Source organism: Hylobates moloch, unplaced genomic scaffold, assembly GCF_009828535.3.
Source record: "Hylobates moloch isolate HMO894 unplaced genomic scaffold, HMol_V3 SCAFFOLD_18, whole genome shotgun sequence".
In the NCBI taxonomy this organism is placed as follows: domain Eukaryota; kingdom Metazoa; phylum Chordata; class Mammalia; order Primates; family Hylobatidae; genus Hylobates; species Hylobates moloch.
The window spans coordinates 57376417-57394617 of NW_026652293.1; the positions used below are offsets into that span (position 1 = coordinate 57376417).

At 42.5% G+C, this 18201-nt stretch overlaps 1 protein-coding gene and 2 pseudogenes across 2 annotated transcripts in view; all 3 read right to left on the minus strand.

Moving 5' to 3' along the window:
* The window catches only part of TP53BP2 (tumor protein p53 binding protein 2), a 112848-nt gene that overhangs the window by 68865 nt on the left and 25782 nt on the right, over positions 1 to 18201 (minus strand). The window contains exon 1 of one of the 2 annotated variants that reach the window (XM_058430547.1): positions 9450 to 9467. The exons of the other annotated variant lie outside the window; for it this stretch is intronic. The gene's annotated coding sequence lies outside the window, so the exon portion shown is untranslated. Of the gene's footprint in view, positions 1 to 9449; positions 9468 to 18201 lie in introns of those variants that run through there. 2 annotated transcript variants of the gene reach the window in all.
* LOC116457887 (prohibitin 1-like) lies at positions 7985 to 8910 on the minus strand (annotated as a pseudogene).
* On the minus strand, positions 15558 to 16702 carry LOC116457888 (actin, cytoplasmic 1-like; annotated as a pseudogene).

The following is an 18201-nucleotide window of genomic DNA, read 5'->3' on the forward strand; positions in this document are numbered from 1 at the left end:
CATCACCCAGGTATTAAGCCCAGTACCCAATAGTTATCTTTTCTGCTCCACTCCTTCCTCTCACCCTCTACCCTCAAGTAGGCCCTAGTGTCTGTTGTTCCCTTCTTTGCATTCATGAGTTCTCATTATTTAGCTCCCTCTTCTAAGTGAGAACATGCAGTATTCGGTTGTCTGTTCCTACGTTAGCTTGCTAAGGATAATAGCCTCCAGTTCCACTCATGTTCCCGCAAAAGACATGATCTTGATATTTTTTTATGGCTGCGTAGTATTCCATGGTGTATATGTAGCACATTTTCTTTATCCAATCTGTTATTGATGGATATTTAGGTTGATTCAATGTCTTTGCTATTGTGAATAGTGCTGCGATGAACATTCACATGCATGTGTCTTTACGGTAGAATGATTTATATTCCTCTGGGTATGCACTCAATAACGGGATTCCTGGGTTGAATGGTAGTTCTGGGAAGCAACAATTCTTTTTTGGTAAACTGCAGTTCATAAAGGGACTATTTCACAACAAAAAACCTTCATATTCCACTGTTTTTTTTTTTAATTTTTTTGCAGACAAGCCCCCAAAACAGCCGAAGATATTGTGATCCACAGTCATCTAGAAAAAGAATTCTGGATATTGGTCACTAACCTTCCAGTTCTCACCAAAAATCTGTGTCTCATTACCACCCTGAAACTAGTTGTACACAATAGTAAATTATACTTAGTATGAGCGTTGGCAGCCCTAGCTTATTAATAAAATAATTACAATAGAAATGGAAGCAAGGAGAGAAGAATTGGAATAAGACAGTCCAGTTCTATTTCTTTACTAACTGTTTACACAAATGCCCTGCCCAAGGGAAGGGAGGAGAAAAGGGACAGCAATTGGCAATATGTCCTGAAACTCACTTCTAGCCAATTGAGAATTCCCAGCTGCCAAAGAGCAGGTATGTTGAGGACTTTTTTTTTTTTTTAATCATAGAAGCATGAAACCAAAGAACCCTTGTCTGTGCTTTGGTTTCATTCTCTCAGATTCTGTGACACTCAAACTTGGCTCTCAGATGGGTTGTTTTCTACCAAGTTTCACTTTCTCTCCGCTCCCACCCTCACCTGCTTATTCTTTCAAGAGCCTCTGTTTGGTTCTCCCCACCCTATAATTCTCTATTCAACTCAAAGAAAGATAAGTCAAATTGCCACATTCTGAGTGGGGAGGAGCTGTCTTCTCTTTTGGCTGTCACCCCACCCCTTGGCACAGTACAATTAATTATCTGTTTGGCTTGAATTCAAATGTTTAAGTTCCCAACTTTCTCCCTGTGTTACTCTTTCTCATCTTCCACAGATGTTCCAAACTTTGAGTCCCTCTCTCCTCTCAGAAGATGAATTCCCATCTTACTCAGCCAACGAAACAGAGACTATTGAGCTTGCTCTCCTGCAATACCTATTCCCTTCACCTCCAACTCATCTGGGTTCTTCTCTATCCTCTCCCCACTCCTTTTGTTTATCTATTTTACTAATACTCGTGTGGCTGTATTTTGCCAGGCACTCTTCTAGACTCTAGAGGTAACAGAGAAGAGACTTGCCTTCATGGAGCTTATATTCTAGTTGGGAGGAGCTAGACAACAAACACATGAATAAGGTAATAATAAATGCTACCAAAAAAAAGCAACTAGGTAAATCTGAGAGAATAGCACCTGTTTTAGATAGGCGGGCCAGAGAAGGCCTCTGAGGAATGAGGGGAGGGAGGGAATCAGACTCTAGGCAGTGGGAACAGCAAGGACAAAGAGCTTGAGGCAACCTTGTGCTTGGCATCTCAAAGACATGTCAAAAAGACCAGTGTCCCCAGGGCAGAATGAACAAGGAGAGGAGTGGTAAGAGAGGTGGAAGATGTAGCCAGTGCCCAGGTCATGTAAGATCATTTAATATTCCACCAATTATCCTCCCTCTTGAAACCGGAGATACTCCATTTTTACAGTTTCCTTAACCTACGGATTTATTCAGTTACCTCCTACATTCGCCTCAAGTTAGCAGTAATCTGAAAGAAAAATGGGGCAGAAGCTTGTGTATCAAGCCTCTTTGCATCCATTTATACTTTTCCCTCTGCCTTAAAAACCTTCCCCTCCCTCCACCTTACCCTATATGGTAAACTTTTATTCATCTTTCAAGTTCCTACCTAAATGTCTAAATGTCTTTTTTTTTTTTTTTTTAAGAAACAAGGTCTTACACTGTTACTGAGGTTGGAGTGCAGTGGCACAATTATAGCTCACTGTAACCTCAAACTGCTGAGCTCAAGCCATCCTCCCACCTCAGCCTCCCAAGTAGCTGTGATTACAAGCATGCATCACCATGCCTGGCTAATTTTTAAATGTTTTGTAGAGACAGTGTCTCACTGTGTTGCCCAGGCTGGTCTAGAACTCCTGGCCTCAAGCAATCCTCCTGCCTCAGCCTCCCAAAGTGTTGGGCTTACAGGCATGAGCCACTACACTGGCTAAATGTCACTCTTAAGGCCATGTTTGATGTTTCTCACACAGAATTAATCAATATTTCATGTATATTCCATAGTACCATGTTGTGGTATTTACAACGTGACAGAAAAAAACCACATCTGTCTCCCTAACTAGCTGCAATGGCAAAAACTATTTCTTATTCATTTATTTGTATACCTTTAGCCCTAACATTGTGCCTAGGGCATAATGGATACTCAATGGTATAGTACCTAATAAATGCTTACCATGCTGTCTTTTCTCTTTACTAGGTACAGGAATAGCAAGATTTTTGTCCTGATTCCTGCAATAGCCTTGAGCAAGTCTTCCCACAACTTCTCTTGCCTGCTGCAATTCATTCTCTACCCTAGGGCTTAGCAAACTACAGCCCAAATTTGGCCCTCTGCCTGTTTTTGTATTGCCTATGAGCAAAAATCATTTTTACATTTTTAAATTGTGAGGGGGAATATCAAAACAAGATGAAGAATATTTTGTGACATGAAAAACTATATGAAATTCAAATTTCAGTGTCCATAAATAAGGTTTTATTGGAACACAGCCACACTTACTTATTTACATATTGTCTAGTGCGGCTTTCAAGCTACAACAAGAGTTAAATAGTTGCAACAGAGCCTGTATGGCCAGCAAAGCCTAAAATATTAACTATCTGGAAATGTGCTGACTTTTGCCCTACCCAGCAGCAAGAATGGTCTTTCTAACACAAGTATAATCATGTCACTCCCGTGGTTAAATCTTCTCGTCTAAGTAGATGGGGTATGGATGGGCCAGGACTAAAGGCTGAAGGGTGTTGGGGTCAGGTGATGAATAATACCTGGGAGTGATGAGTTACATTTTTCTCTCTTCTTCTGTATGCTCTAAATTTTAGATAATAAAATGGCTTAAAAAAGAAAAACCTTCAGTTGCTTTTTATTGTTGTTAGGATAAAGAATACTTCAACATGGCCTCTAAGCCTTCACATGGTCTATTTCATACCCACCCTCCAAGGTAGTCGGAGTAGGAAGAAAGCCCAGCAGACGTATATCTCCTCATATTCATGACAAAAGATTCAAAATTGGTAACTTTGTAGGATAACTCAATGTTTGAAGACATACATCTGTGATTTATGACTCTAGCTTGATTTGGCTGAAGTAATTCCCTGTTTTATTGGTAGCCCATGGAACAAGGAGCTCATGATTTCTTTTCTTCTATTGTCAGTTCTCTCTCCATTACCTCACCCCCTCCTCACTCATTTAGTCTGCCTGTCAGCCTCATCCCTTCTCTGAAACAGCTCTTGCCAAAGTCACCAATGGCCTCTGTTTCACTGATCCAATAAACATCTTCAGTCTCGTCTTCCTCAACCTTCTAGAACCACTTAGCTGTCGCTCATTCCTTTCAAAACACCCTTTTCTCTTGACTTATATGACAAAGCTCTTACAGTTTTTCTCCTACCTCCCTGATTACTTCTTGGTATCCTTTGAAGGCTCATTTTTCTTCACCAGCCTTTACAAGTTGAAGGTCCTTTAGTCTCAGTCCTAGCCATTTCCTCTTTTCACTGACTACCTTCGCTTCTTCCTTAGAAAGTTGTCTTCACAGTCTTAAACCTCATCTACACACATCTCTGTCTCTTTTTTTTTTTTAAGAGATGGAGTCTTGCTCTGTTCCTGGGCTGGAGTGCAGTGGTGCTATCATAGTTCACTGCAGCCCCAAACTCCTGGAATCAAGCAAGATTTCTACCTCAGCCTCCTGAGTAGCTGGAACTACAGGTATGCACCATCATGTATGGCTAAATTTAATTTTTTTAATTTTTTAATTGTTATGTATTTATTTTTTTAGATGGAGTTTCACTCTTGTTGCCCAGGCTGAAGTACAATGGCAAGATCTCGGCTCACCACAACCTCCGCCTCCCGGGTTCAAGCAATTCTCCTGTCTCAGCCTCCCGAGTAGCTGGAATTACAGGCATGCGCCACTATGCCAGGCTAATTTTGTATTTTTAGTAGAGATGAGGTTTCTCCATGCTGGTCAGGCTGGTCTCGAACTTCTGACCTCAGGTGATCTGCCCGCCTCAGCCTCCCAAAGTGCTGGGATTACAGGCATGAGCCACTGCACCCAGACTATTTTCATATTTTTTTTATAGCTGCAGGATCTCACTGTGTTGTTAAAGCTGGTCTCAAATTCCTGGCCTCAAGCAATTCTCCTGGCTTGACCTCTCAAAGTGCTGAAATTACAGGCATAAGCCACCATGCCTGGCTAATTTTTTATATTTTCAACCTAGGCTGCTTCTCTAGGCTCTAGAACTGCACTGTCAAATGCAAAAATCACTAGCCATATATAGCTGTTGGGCACTTGAAATGTGGCTAGTGCAACTGAGAAACTAAATCTTTTAGTTTAAATGTAAATAGCCACATGTGAGTAATGGCTAAAATACTCAGCAGTGTAGATACAGAACACTTCCATCATCACAGAAAGCTCTATTGAATAGTGCTGGATTTCCATATCAACATGTCTCAACTCAGCATGTCTAAAACCAAGGGATAGTTTTTATTCCCAATTCTGGTTCTAATCTAGTACTTCCTGTCTCAGTGTATGCCACTAGTGTTCTTCCATTTTCTCAAGCCACAAACCTGAGAATCATGTTTGACCTTATTTCTCCCTCATCTCTAAGATCTATTCAATCATCAAGTTCTATTCATTCTGTCTCCTAAATATCTCATCAAACTCCCTTTCTTCCTTGACTACAGCCATGCTATTCAAGCTACCATCATTTCTCATAAATCTGATCACAAGATAGCACTGCTTGATGTCCTTCCTTAACTCTGCCTCCAAGCCCTTGAATGCCTGTCTCTGCCCATCCTTCAGTGGTACTAGGTACCATGGTCCTCTCCTTCTGTAAGGCTCAGCCACACCATCTTTTTCAGTTTCCCTTTTGCCCTTCATGCTTCCTCTAGCACATGCTGTAGCATAGCTCCAAGGACCTCACCTTCACACCATGTGTCACCACTGTATTCACTGTATTCATTACACTGGTTTGTGTTAGTCAATTAATGTCAGTCTTTCCCACAATACTGTAACCCACAGGTAGGGACTTTACTCATCCTTGTTTAGCATGGATTCTTCAGTATTTAAAACAGTGCTCAGTCTATAATAGTAGAATTAATTAATTAATTAATTAATTACAGAGTGACTAAATCAATGAATTATTCATTTGTCTGTAGCTTAGATGATTCGAGTCAGTGTTTTGTACATTTCCCAGTTCTATGGCCATAGATTATATCTGTCACCCCAAATAGCCATCTCATAAATGCCTACAAAAATTCTGATTGAATGAGAGTGAAAGGATCTGTGGAATGTAAACCTCTTGCTGAAATACAGACCTAAAGTGCTTGCCCTTCTGATGATTGGCCAGTGGTGGTGTCTTTTGTAAAGAACTATATTTATGAGGCCGGGCAGTGGCTCATAATACCAGTACTTTGGGAGGCTGAGGCAGGTGGATTACTTGAGGTTAGGAGTTCGAGACCAGCCTGGCCAACATAGTGAAACCCCATATCTACTAAAAATACACTGGCCGGGCACGGTGGCTCACTCCTGTAATCCCAGCACTTTGGGAGACCAAGGCGGGTGGATCACCTGAGATCAAGAGTTCATGACATGCGTGGCCAACATGGCAAAACCTTGTCTTTACTAAAAATACAAAAATTAGCCGGGCGTGGTAGTGGCCGCCTATAATCCTAGCTACTCAGGAGGCTGAGGAAGGAGAATTGCTTGAACCTGGGAGGCAGAGGTTGCAGTGAGTGGAGATCGCATCACTGCACTCCAGTGTGGGCAACAGAGTGTGACTCTGTCTTAAAATAAATAAATAAAATACAAATACAAATACAAAAATTAGCTGGGCGTGGTGGTGAGCACCTGTTAACTCAGCTACTTGGGTGGCTGAGACAGGAGAATCGCTTAAACCCAGAAGGTGGAGACTGCAGTGAGCCAAGGTGGTGCCACTGTACTCCAGCCTGGGCAACAGAGTGAGACTCTGTCCCAGAAAAAAAAAAAAAAAAAAAAAAAAGAACTATATTTATAACTACCGTGTTACCATGCAGCATTTGAGAAAAAAAAAAAAGAAAATCTATGTGATGAGACTTTAGAAAGAAAAAATAAGGCTTCTCTACTGACAAGCAAGAGAATTTTAGCCTGAAATACTGAAAATAGGGTTCCAAGTGCCAAGAACTCACGAAGGCCCATTGGCCACCAATGATGTCTGTTGCAGCTTCCATTCTCCCCCTTGCAAAGGGGCTTTATTCTACTGTAAGGAATGTACATGTATTTCTTCTTGGTCATCTCTTAAACACACAATGTTAGATGAGAATAAACTGAATGAACTGCATCCTAACCATTTTTAAATCATTTTTAAACTTGGGATTTATTCAAGTATTTTTCAAGAATACCTATGAAAAGCACACTGATTTTACAGCTACGTGGCCTAAATTCCTTTGAGGAAAGGACCAGTTCTTAAAGTTCTTGGTATTCCCTTGCCTAGCACACAATGTTTGACTCTCGATTACTAAATGAATGTAATTGTGTTGCTGCCACAAAAGTTTTTCTCTGAATAGCTAAAGATAAATAATTAGAAAAGGAAAAACTGGGCCGGGCATGGTGGCTCACGCCTGTAATCCAAGCACTTTGGGAGGCTGAAGTGGGCAGATTGCCTGAGGTCAGGAGTTCAAGAACAGTCTGGCCAACATGGTGAAACCCCGTCTCTACTAAAAATACAAAAAAAAAAAAAAAAAAAATAGCCAGGCGTGGTGGTGTGCGTCTGTAATCCCGAATATTTGGGAGGCTGAGGCAGGGTAATCGCTTGAATCAGGGAGGTGGAGGTTGCAGTGAGCCGAGATCACGCCACTGTATCCAGCCTGGGCGACAGAATGAGACTCATCTCAAAAAAAAAAAAAAAAAAAAAAGGAGAGAAAAGGAAAAACTAACTCTATGATTTTATATCATCATTTAAATCCCACTTATGAGGAATCCATAACTCACTTCTAATAACTGTTATGTATGACATGTAAGTTTGTCGACAGTTGAGAATATTTCACCCCACCCCCTATTGTTGCCCAATGTACATTAATTGAGAAAGAATAACTTTTTTTGTATTTTGTTAGGCAGCCCCTGAACCCCAGGACAGGTTCAGAGAGACTCCCAAGAGTAACATTTGTAAAAGTCTTGGCCAAGCTCAATTTTTATTCCTCTAGTTAAGGCTCAGAGGGAGCTTTTAAAAGGTCAGCAGAGAAGGTAAATTTAGGAGACTACAAAACTGAAAAAGGAGAATAGTAGCTGCTTAGAGAGAATTTTCACTTCAAACTGATGAGTCCTCAAACTGTAACCACTGAAGATTTTTTTTCCTAAAGTAATTGTTTTCTGAAATCTATTTTCTTTCTTTTTTTTTTTTTTTTAAATCTGAAGTGATTTTACCTTTATTTCCTTCACTTTAAGTCAATCATGAAATTTCACAGTGATTTCTGGGGTGGGGGCAGAATGGGGGCAGAAGGGAGGCTGTGTCAAGAATCACCGGGGCTGTGGCCCGATCAGCCCGCGGAGGTGGAGGCAGTGTGGGCCCTCACTGGGGCAGCTGGAGGAGCACGGACTGCCCCGCCGGCAGATAGGTGATGTTCCAAGAGCGTGAGAGGAGGTACGCGATGTCTTCCGCAGCTTCCTGCTCGATCAGACCGTCCCCTGCGGTGGCCAGTGAGTTGGCAATCAGCTCAGCTGCCTTGGAGTCGCCCTCAGCAGAGATGATGGCCACCTTTTTCTGCTGCTCAGCCTTTTCCACCACAAATCTGGCCCTCTCTACTTCCTGCTGAGCCACCTGTTTGGCTTCCACCACTTCTGTGAACTCCTTCCCGAAGGTCAGATGTGTCAAGGACACGTCGTCCAGGATGAGCCCAAAGGTGGCTGCTCGCTCCGTAAGGTCATTGCTTACCTACCTGGAGACCAGCTCTTTCTGGGTGATTAGTTCTCCAGCATCAAAGCAAGCCACCGCTGACTTGAGGATGTTGGTCGTGATGGACAGAAGCACACGCTCATCATAGTCCTCTCCGATGCTGGTGAAGATGCGAGGAAGCTGGCTAGCAATGGGCCGGAAGAGGATGCGCAGCGTGATGTCGACATTCTGTAAATCTTTGCTACCAGTGGTGACTGGCACTTTACGTGGTAGAGAACGGCAGTCAAAGATAATTGGTTTCCGTACCCAAGGGATGAGACAGTGAGTCCCTTCCCCTACCACAATGTCCTGTACTCCATGAAATCGGTCAAAGATGACAGCCCTGTGCCCAGCATCCACATTATATAAAGCAGAGTTCACCACGCCTCCTGCAACAGCTAAGGCCAGGCCAAACTTGCTGATGGACTCAAACACTTTGGCAGCCATGTTTTCTTCTGCTGGACCCTCTCACACCTGCCTCCACTCCGACCTCCACATGAATTCCCCAACCACACATACCCTGAAATCTATTTTCATTTACTACATTCCTCACATTTACTACATCTCATAGAATAAATATGAAATTGAAAGAAGTAATCAAAGTATGTTCATACAAAAGAACCGACTATGGCAAGTTCTCCCTGTCCATTTAAATATGCATTTAGCCCAGCATGGCGGCATGCGCCTATAGTCCCAGCTACAAAAATAAATAAATAAACATGCTTTTCTTTACCCCTGAAGATCAATTTACATTAAAGTTTTCAATTTAATTCAATAAACATGACTGAATGTCTATTATGATCCAGTCACTGTCTGGGGCACATCTATGTGAAATGAAGTACATATAAAATTGAAGGCATTTGGCCAGGCATGGTGGCTCACGCCTGTAATCCCAGTACTTTGTGAAGCCACAGTGGGTGGATCACCTGAGGTCAGGAGTTCAAGACCAGCCTGGCCAACATGGTGAAACCCCATCTCTACTAAAAATACAAAAATTAGCCAGGTGTGGTGGTGCAAACCTGTAGTGTCAGCTACTTAGGAGGCTGAGGCAGGAGAGTTGCTTGAACCTGGGAGGCGGAGGTTGCAGTGAGCCGAGATCGCCTGGGCGACAGGGCAAGATTCTGTCTCAAAAAAAAAAAAAAAAAAAAAAAGCATTATTTTAAGAACCCTACAGGTAGGAAATCTTTTCATTGCCATATTCGTGAAATTAGTACTTTTGTTCTCCTCATTTTATGAATGAGGAACTTGAGGCACACAGAGAAGTTAAGTAACTTGTCTGAAGCCTCCCAGTTGGTAAGTGGCAGAAGCTAGAAGCTAGGATTTGAATCCAGAAGCTTTGAGTTCAGAGTCTACATTCTTAATCCCTGTGCTATTGTCCCTTTACTACTGTTCTATTCTTCAGTACTTCTATACTGAGTATGAGAGAAGGCAAGGGGCCAGCCAGTGGGGATACAAAGGTAAGTAATTCAAAGCACATGCAGTCTAGCAGAGGAAAACGTACCTACAAGCACATGAGTGAAATCAAATGCACTGGTGCTCTGGCTGAAGTCCACACAAGGGATAGTCACCTTATACCCTGACCCTCCCAGGATGAGACAGTCAGGAAAGTCCTCATTGGGAGGAGGGCTAATTAGCTGAGTCCAAAAGATGAGCTCACCGTCTTTGGTTGGTTCAGTTGGTGTATTTTCTATTTCACTTATTTGAAACCTTGATTTACTAGGAAAAATGTTTATTTCATTGAAACTAAGTTTTATTGTCTACTATATCCATAGCAATATGAAATATACAAGTAAGACATCGTATATGCTCTGGAGGAGCTTATATACTCAGGAGAGGGGAAATGGAGGCAGAAATAATAATAACTCTGCCTACCCTTTATAGCACAATTACTAGATGTCAGGCGTCATGCTCAGCCCTTTACAAACATTTCCTCATATTATCTTCATTAACCCTATAGGAAAGTACTATTATCTCTATTTTACAGATAAACTAAAGCTTAGACATGCTAACTTACTGACTAATTCAATAGATAACTTTCTAAAAACCTGCTATGTATGTGCTGGGTGCAATTCTAAACTTTAGGGATACTGTGGTGAAAAAGACAGATAAGTTCCTCCTGCCCTGCCCTGCTCTCTAGATGTTTTTATTCTTTTTTTGTAGAGGGGCTCTCGCTCTGTCACCCAGGCTGGAGTGCAGTGGCATGATCACAGTTCACTGCAGCCTCAGCCTCCCCTGGTTTAGGTGATCCTCCCACCTCAACCTCTGGAGTAGCTGGGACTACAAGTGCATGGTACCGTGCCCAGCTAATATTTTGGTATTTTTTTGTAGAGATAGGATTTGGCAACGTTGCCCAGGTGGGTCTCAAACTCCAGAGCTCAAGCTATCCGCCTACCTCAGCCTCCCAAAGTGCTAGGATTATAGGCGTGAGCCACCATGCCCAGCTTAGAAGTTTTTATTCTAATTGGGGAAGAGAGATGATAAACAAGCAAATAAGATAAATGCTACGAAGACACTAAAATAAGATGGTGCAATAGTGACCAAGGTGGGGCATTTTAGAAATAATGATGAGGAAAGTTCTATCCAAAGAGCTGACATTTGAACAGAGATCTGAGTGACAAGAAGAAACTATCCTCAGAAGTCCTGGATGAAAAGGGTCTCAGGCAGAGAGACGAGCAAATGCAAAAACCCTGGAAAAGTGAGGCTGGCATGCTGGAGAGGCAGAAGAAAGGCCAGAATGGCTAGAGCAGAGGGCCTTACCCCAAATCACACAACTCATAAATAGCAGAGATGATTCAAATCTATGCCTGCCTAAGGTGAAAACCACTATGTAATATTGCCTAAAGAAACAAATGGAATGTTCTACGCATTGTCATCACTGGGTATGTTTTTAGGTTAACCTGAGCAATATCCAAAGGCAAGGGAACATATGGAATCAAAAGTCGAAAGAGAGGAAACTCTTGCAAACAGAAAGGCTTCTTCTAAAACAGGAGATACAAAGACAAATAAGGCATTGTATGCACGAGCTGTATCAAACCCCGCTTCATTAAACTCTGGTCTTAATCTCTACCCATTATGCATCCTCAATTCTTATCTTAGACTGGAATCCCTTGCAGGGGTGATGGAATGCAGCTTTGATACTTCAGATTAGAAGTTCAGATAAGCATAATCTAAAAATTTCTTCCTGCTTCTCCCAGGTGCCAGCAGAGAGTTAGTCAGTCTGAAGGGTTCACTCTTCTCATGGCTCCAAGAGAAGAGCCATCTGGGCAAGAAGGCAGCAGCCATCTGGGCAAGAAGTTCTGCAGGAGGTGGTGCAGAGCTGGCTAGTCAGGCTGTGATTAAACTGGTGTGTGAGTGCTAAGTTCAGACAGGAGCTGTTACTGAGATAGTAATCATAAAGTAAGTGGCAGAGAACCAAATTGTGGGCAGAGCAGGCTCAAGTTGCCAAGCAAGCTGTCATAGACAAGGAGGGCAGAAAACCTTAGTGAAACATAACACCACAGATGAATCTAAGACAGACCTGTTGTTCTGACACCTAGCTGGGTCAGATGAGCCCATTTTTACTCAAGTCAGCCTGGAGTAGCTCCAGGCTAACTGGGTAGCTCTGCTCCAAAGAAATCTCAATTCATATTAAAAGATTGGGCCCCTCCCTGTATCCAGGCACACAGATTGTCATACTCTAGCTCAGCTGGGAGAGGAAGTTTAGCCCAATTTCCCTGCTGATAGTTGGCATTAAAGAAGGTGCTTTTCCAGAGTATGGTCTGTATGTTCTGCCTGCCTGATCTGTGGGTGGTAGGCAAAGGTGCACATCTACTCTGAGATCTATAAAGGCAGCTCTTCTGAAAAATGGGTTGAATTATCAACCGCATCCTTTCATGATGTGATTAGAAAAAAACCATGTGTAGTAGTAACAGGAACTACCTTTGATTTTTAAGTTCCATGACAGATCTTGGAAGTATACAACATGTAATATCTTATTAAATCTCACAACAACCCTATGAAATTGATACTATTAATATTCCCAGTTTACAGATAAAGAAATTTGAACTTAGATAAGTAACTTATACAAGAGGTACAAGTGAGAAATAGTAACAGGTCACTCTAATGCAAAAGCCTGTGCTCTTCATTTTTTAAATCAACTTTATTGAGATATAATTTATATACAAAGTAATGCACGTATCTTAAATGTATAGTTATTTGAGTTTTGACAAATGTGTACACCCTTGCAAATACAAACAGATCAAGTTATATAACATTTCCTTCATCCTTATACCCCTTTGTATTAGTCTTCCCTACACTGGCAACCATAGATCTGCTTTCTGATGCCAGAGAGTAGTTTTCCATGTTCCAGAATGTCATATGAATAAAATGAAATAATGTGTACTCTTTCGTGTTGCTCTTCTTTTGTTCAGTATAACGTTTTTGTTGTTGTTGTTGTATTTTGGGGGGAATTATAATTTGAAATTCCTGTACCCTACACAGATAAGTATCTGTTTCTCAAAGAGAGATTTCAATTTTGAGTCTCTCTCTCTCTTTATTTTTTTATTTTTTATTTTTTTGAGATGGAGTTTCGCTCTTGTTGCCCAGGCTGGAGTGCAATGGCGCAATCTCGGCTCACCACAACCTCCGCCTCCCGGGTTCAAGCAATTCTCCTGCCTCAGCCTCCCGAGTAGCTGGGATTACAGGCATGCACCACCACGCCCAGCTAATTTTGTATTTTCAGTACAGATGGGGTTTCTCCATGTTGGCCAGCCTGGTCTCGAACTCCTGACCTCAGGTGATCCGCCCACCTCAGCCTCCCAAAGTTCTGGGATTACAGGCATGAGCAACCACACCTGGCCTCAGTCTCGTTTTTATATACATTTAAAAAGTCATGGCCAGGCACGGTGGCTCACGCCTGTAATCCCAGCACTTTGGGAGGCCGAGGAGGGTGGATCACGAGGTCAGGAGATCGAGACCGTCCTGGCTAACACGGTGAAACCCCATCTCTACTAAAAATACAAAAAATTAGCCAGGCGCAGTGGCAGGCACCTGTAGTCCCAGCTACTCGGGAGGCTGAGGCAGGAGAATGGCCTGAACCTGGGAGGCGGAGCTTGCAGTGAGCAGAGATGGCGCCACTGCACTCCAGCCTGGGCGACAGAGCAAGACTCCATCTCAAAAAAATAAATAAATAAATAAATAAATAAAAAATAAATAAATAAATAAAAAGTCATATGAATAAGATTAAACCTTGCTTGTATTGTACAAAGCAGAATTGCCATCTGTTTACCTCTTACGGTGTTATATTTTTTAAGTGTGTAAGGGTTTTCCCAAGCTTTATTGAGGAATAGCTGACAAATACAATTACATATATTTAAGGTATACAACACGATGCTTTGATATACATATAAATGGTAAACTGATTACCATGATCAAGTTAGTTAACACACCCGTTACCTCACATAATTACCATTTGTGTATGTGTGGTGAGAACATTTAAGACTTACTCTCTTAGCAAATTTCACTAGTCAGCATAATCTTTTGAGATTCATTTATATTATTGCATATATCAGTAACTCATTTCTATTATTGCTAAATAACTTTCTACTATTTATATGTACCACGATTTTTGTACTCATTCACCCACAGAGAGATATTTGGGTTATTTCCTATTTCTCTGGCTATTGTGAATAAATAAACCTGCTATGAACATTTATGTACAAGCCTTTCTGTGAACACGTTTTCACTTTTTTTTTTTTTTTTTTGAGACAGGGTCTCACTCTGTCGCCCATGCTGGAGTGTAGTGGCATGATCTCAGCTCACTGCAACCTCCACCTCCCAGGTTCAAGCTATTCTCCCACCTCAGCCTCCCCAGTAGCTGGGACTACAGGCACCCACCAGTATGGGCCCAGCTAATTTTGTATTTTTTGGTAGAGTCAGGGTTTTCACCATGTTGGCCAGGCTGGTTTCAAACTCCTGACCTCAGGTGTTTGATCCACCCACCTTGGCCTCCCAGAGTGCTGGGAGCCACTGCACCCAACCTGTTTTCACTTTTCTTTGATACATATCTAGTAATAGAATTGGTGGGTGCATGTTTACCTTTCTTTTAAAAATTGGCAGACTTTTCCAAGATAGTTGTACTGTTTCACATTCCCACCAGCAATGTACAAAAGAGTTCTGGTGCTCCACATATTTGAGAACACTTGCTATTGTCTGATAATTTGTGATAAGCATCTTTTCATATGCTTGTTGGCCATCTGTATTTTTTTTGTGAAGTATCTGTTCAAGTGTAAGCCCATCTTTAATTGAATTATTTATTATTGAGTTGTAAGAATTTTTTATAGATTCTGGGAAAATGTCCTTTAACAGACGTGTATTGAGAACATTTTCTCCCAAAGGTGCATTGCTTTCATTTTCTTTTTTTTAATTAATTTATTTATTTTTCAATTTTTTAAATTTTACTTTAAGTTTTTGGATACATGTGCAGAACATGCAGGTTTGTTACATAGGTATACATTTGCCATGGTGGTTTGCTGCACCAATCAACCCGTTATCTAGGTTTTTTTTTTTAAGGTGTGCACTTTTATTCAACTGGTCTCAAGTCAGTGTACAGGTAAGCCCTGTCTGCCTCCACCCACTCCCAGGGAGACCAAAAGCCTTCATACATCTCAAGTTGGGGGACAAAAAAGGGGGCCACAAATGCTGAGCATTCAAAATAAAACAAAATAAAAAAGTGTTAAGGCGAAGATTTTTAAAAATTTGCATTACGTAATTTACACGAGAGCAATGCTGTCACCTCCCTTGTGTGGATATGGGAGAGGACTGGGCCATTCTCCTTAGAGAGAAGTGGAGTGGCTTTTAGGAGGGCAAGGAACTTCCTGTAACAATGCATCTCATGATGTTTGGAATGACTATTTTTAAAAAAAGAACAACGTACAATCAATGTCCTCGGCCACATTGTAGAACTCTGGGGGATGCTCGCTCCGACAGACTGCTGTCACCTTCACCGTTCCAGTTTTTAAATCCTGAGTCCAGCCAAAAAAAAAAAAAAGAAACAAAAAAACAAATAAAGCCATGTGAATCTCATATTGTTTTCTGCTCAAGTTAGGTTTTGACAAGAAAGGGTGTAATGTAACCAAGTCACAGTCCGCCTAGAAGCATTTGCAGTGGACAACGGAGGGGCTGGACTCGTCACACTCCTGCTTGCTGATCCGTATCTGCTGGAAGGTGGACAGAGAGGCCAGGACAGAGGTGCAGATCCACACAGAGTACTTGCACTCAGGAGGAGCAATGATCTTGATCTTCATCGTGCTGGGGGCCAGGGCGGTGATCTCTTCTGCATCCTGTCCGCGATGAAGGCCAGGGTACATGGTGGTGCCGCCAGACAGCACTGCGATGGCATACAGGTCTTTGCAGATGTCCACGTCACACTTCATGATGGAGTTGAAGGTAGTTTCATGGATGCCACATGATTACATGCCCAGGAAGGAAGGCTGGAAGAGTGTCTCAGGGCAGCGGAACCGCTCATTGCCGTTGATGATGACCTGGCCTTCAGGCAGCTCATAGCTCTTCTCCAGGGAGGAGCTGGAGGCCACTGTGGCCATCTCCTGCTCGAAGTCCAGGGCGATGTAGCACAGCTTCTCTTTGATGTCACGCACGATTTCCTGCTCAGCCGTGGTGGTGAAGCTGTAGCCACGTTCAGTGAGGATCTTCATGAGGTAGTCAGTCAGGTACTGGTCAGCCAGGTCCAGACACGGGATGGCGTGGGGGAGGGCATACCCCCCGTAGAAGGGCACAGTGTGGGTGACCCGTCACCAGAGTCCATCACGATGCCAGTGGTACGGCCAGAGGCATACAGGGGCAGCACAGCCTGGATGGTCACGTACATGGCTGGGGTGTTAAAGGTCTCAAACATGATCTGGGTCATCTTCTTGCAGTTGGCCTTGGGGTTCAGGGGGCCTTGGTCAGCAGCACAGGGTGCTGCTCAGGAGCCACACACAGCTCATTGTAGAATGTGTGGCGCGAGATCTTCTCCATGTCGTCCCAGTTGGTGACGATGCCATGCTCAATGGGGTACTTCAGGGTCAGGATGGCTCTCTTGCTCTGGGCCTCGTCACCCACATAGGAATCCTTCTGACTCATGCTCACCATCATGCGCTGGTGCCTGGGATGCCCCACCATGGAAGGGAAGACGGCCCGGGGGGCATCATCGCCCGTGAAGCCAGCCTTGCACATGCCGGAGCTGTTGTCGATGACGAGCGCCGCGATATCATCATCCATAGTGAGCTGGCGGCGGGTGTGGACAGGCAGCAGAGCAGCGAGGGCAAGGCTCTGTGCTCACCAGGCAGACATGGTCTTGGCGGTCCATCATCTAGGTTTTAAGCCCTGCATGCATTAGGTATTTGTCCTAATGCTCTCCCTCCCCTTCACCCGCACCCTGGAAAGGCCTCAGTGTGTGATGTTTCCCTCTCTGTGTCCGTGTGTTCTCATTATTCAACTCCCACTTATGAGTGAGAACATATAGTGTTTAGTTTTCTGTTCCTGTGTTAGTTTGCTGAGAATGATGGTTTCCAGCTTCATCCATGTCCCTGCAACGGACATGAACTCATTCTTTTTTAAGGCTGCATAGTATTCCATGGTGTATATGTGCCACATTTTCTTTATCCAGTCTGTCATTGCTGGGCATTTGGGTTGGTTCCAAGTCTTTGCTTTAGTAAATAGTGCTGCAATAAACATACGTGTGCATGTGACTTTACAGTAGAATGTTATAATGCTTTGGGTATATGCCCAGTAATGGGATTGCTGGGTCAAATGGTATTTCTGGTTTTAGATCCTTGAGGAATTGCCACACTGTCTTCCACAATGGTTGAACTAATTTACACTCCCACCAACAGTGTAAAAGCGTTCCTATTTCTCCACAGCCTTGCCAACATCTGTTGTTTCCTGACGTAGAATCTCCATTCTAACTGGCATGAGATGGTATCTCATTGTGGTTTTGACTGGCATTTCTCTAATGATCAGTGATGATGAGATTTTTTTGTCATATGTTTGTTGGCTGCATAAATGTCTTCTTTTGAGAAGTGTCTGTTCATATTCTTTGCCCACTTTTCGATGCGGTTGTTTGTTTTTTTCTTGTAAATTTGTTTAAGTTCCTTGTAGATTCTGGATATTAGACCTTTGTCAGATGGGCAGATTGCAAAAATTTTCTCCCATTCTGTATGTTGCCTGTTCACTCTGATGATAGTTTCTTTTGCTGTCCAGAGGCTCTTTAGTTCAATTAGATCATATTTGTCAATTTTGACTTTTGTTGCAATTGCTTTTTGTGTTTTAGTCATGAAGTCTTTGCCCATGCCTATGTCCTAAATGGTATTGCCTAGGTTTTCTTCTAGGGTTTTTTATGGTTTCAGGTTTTAGATTTAAGTCTTTAATCCATCTTGAGTTAATCTCTGTATAAGGTGTAAGGAAGGGGTCCAGTTTCTGTTTTCTGCATATGGCTAGCCAGTTTTCTCAGCACCATTTATGAAACAGCAAATCTTTTCCCCATTGCTTGTTTTTGTCAGGTTTATCAAAGAGCAGATGGTTACAGATGTGTGGTGTTTTTCTGGGGTCTTGGTTCTGTTCCATTAGTCCATATATCTGTTTTGGTACTAGTACCATGCTGTTTTGGTTACTGTAGCCTTGTAGTATAGTTTGAAGTCAGGTAGCATGATGCCTCCAGCTTTGCTCTTTTTGCTTAGGATTGTCTTGGCTATATGGGCTCTTTTTTTGTTCCATATGAAATTTAAAGTAGTTTCT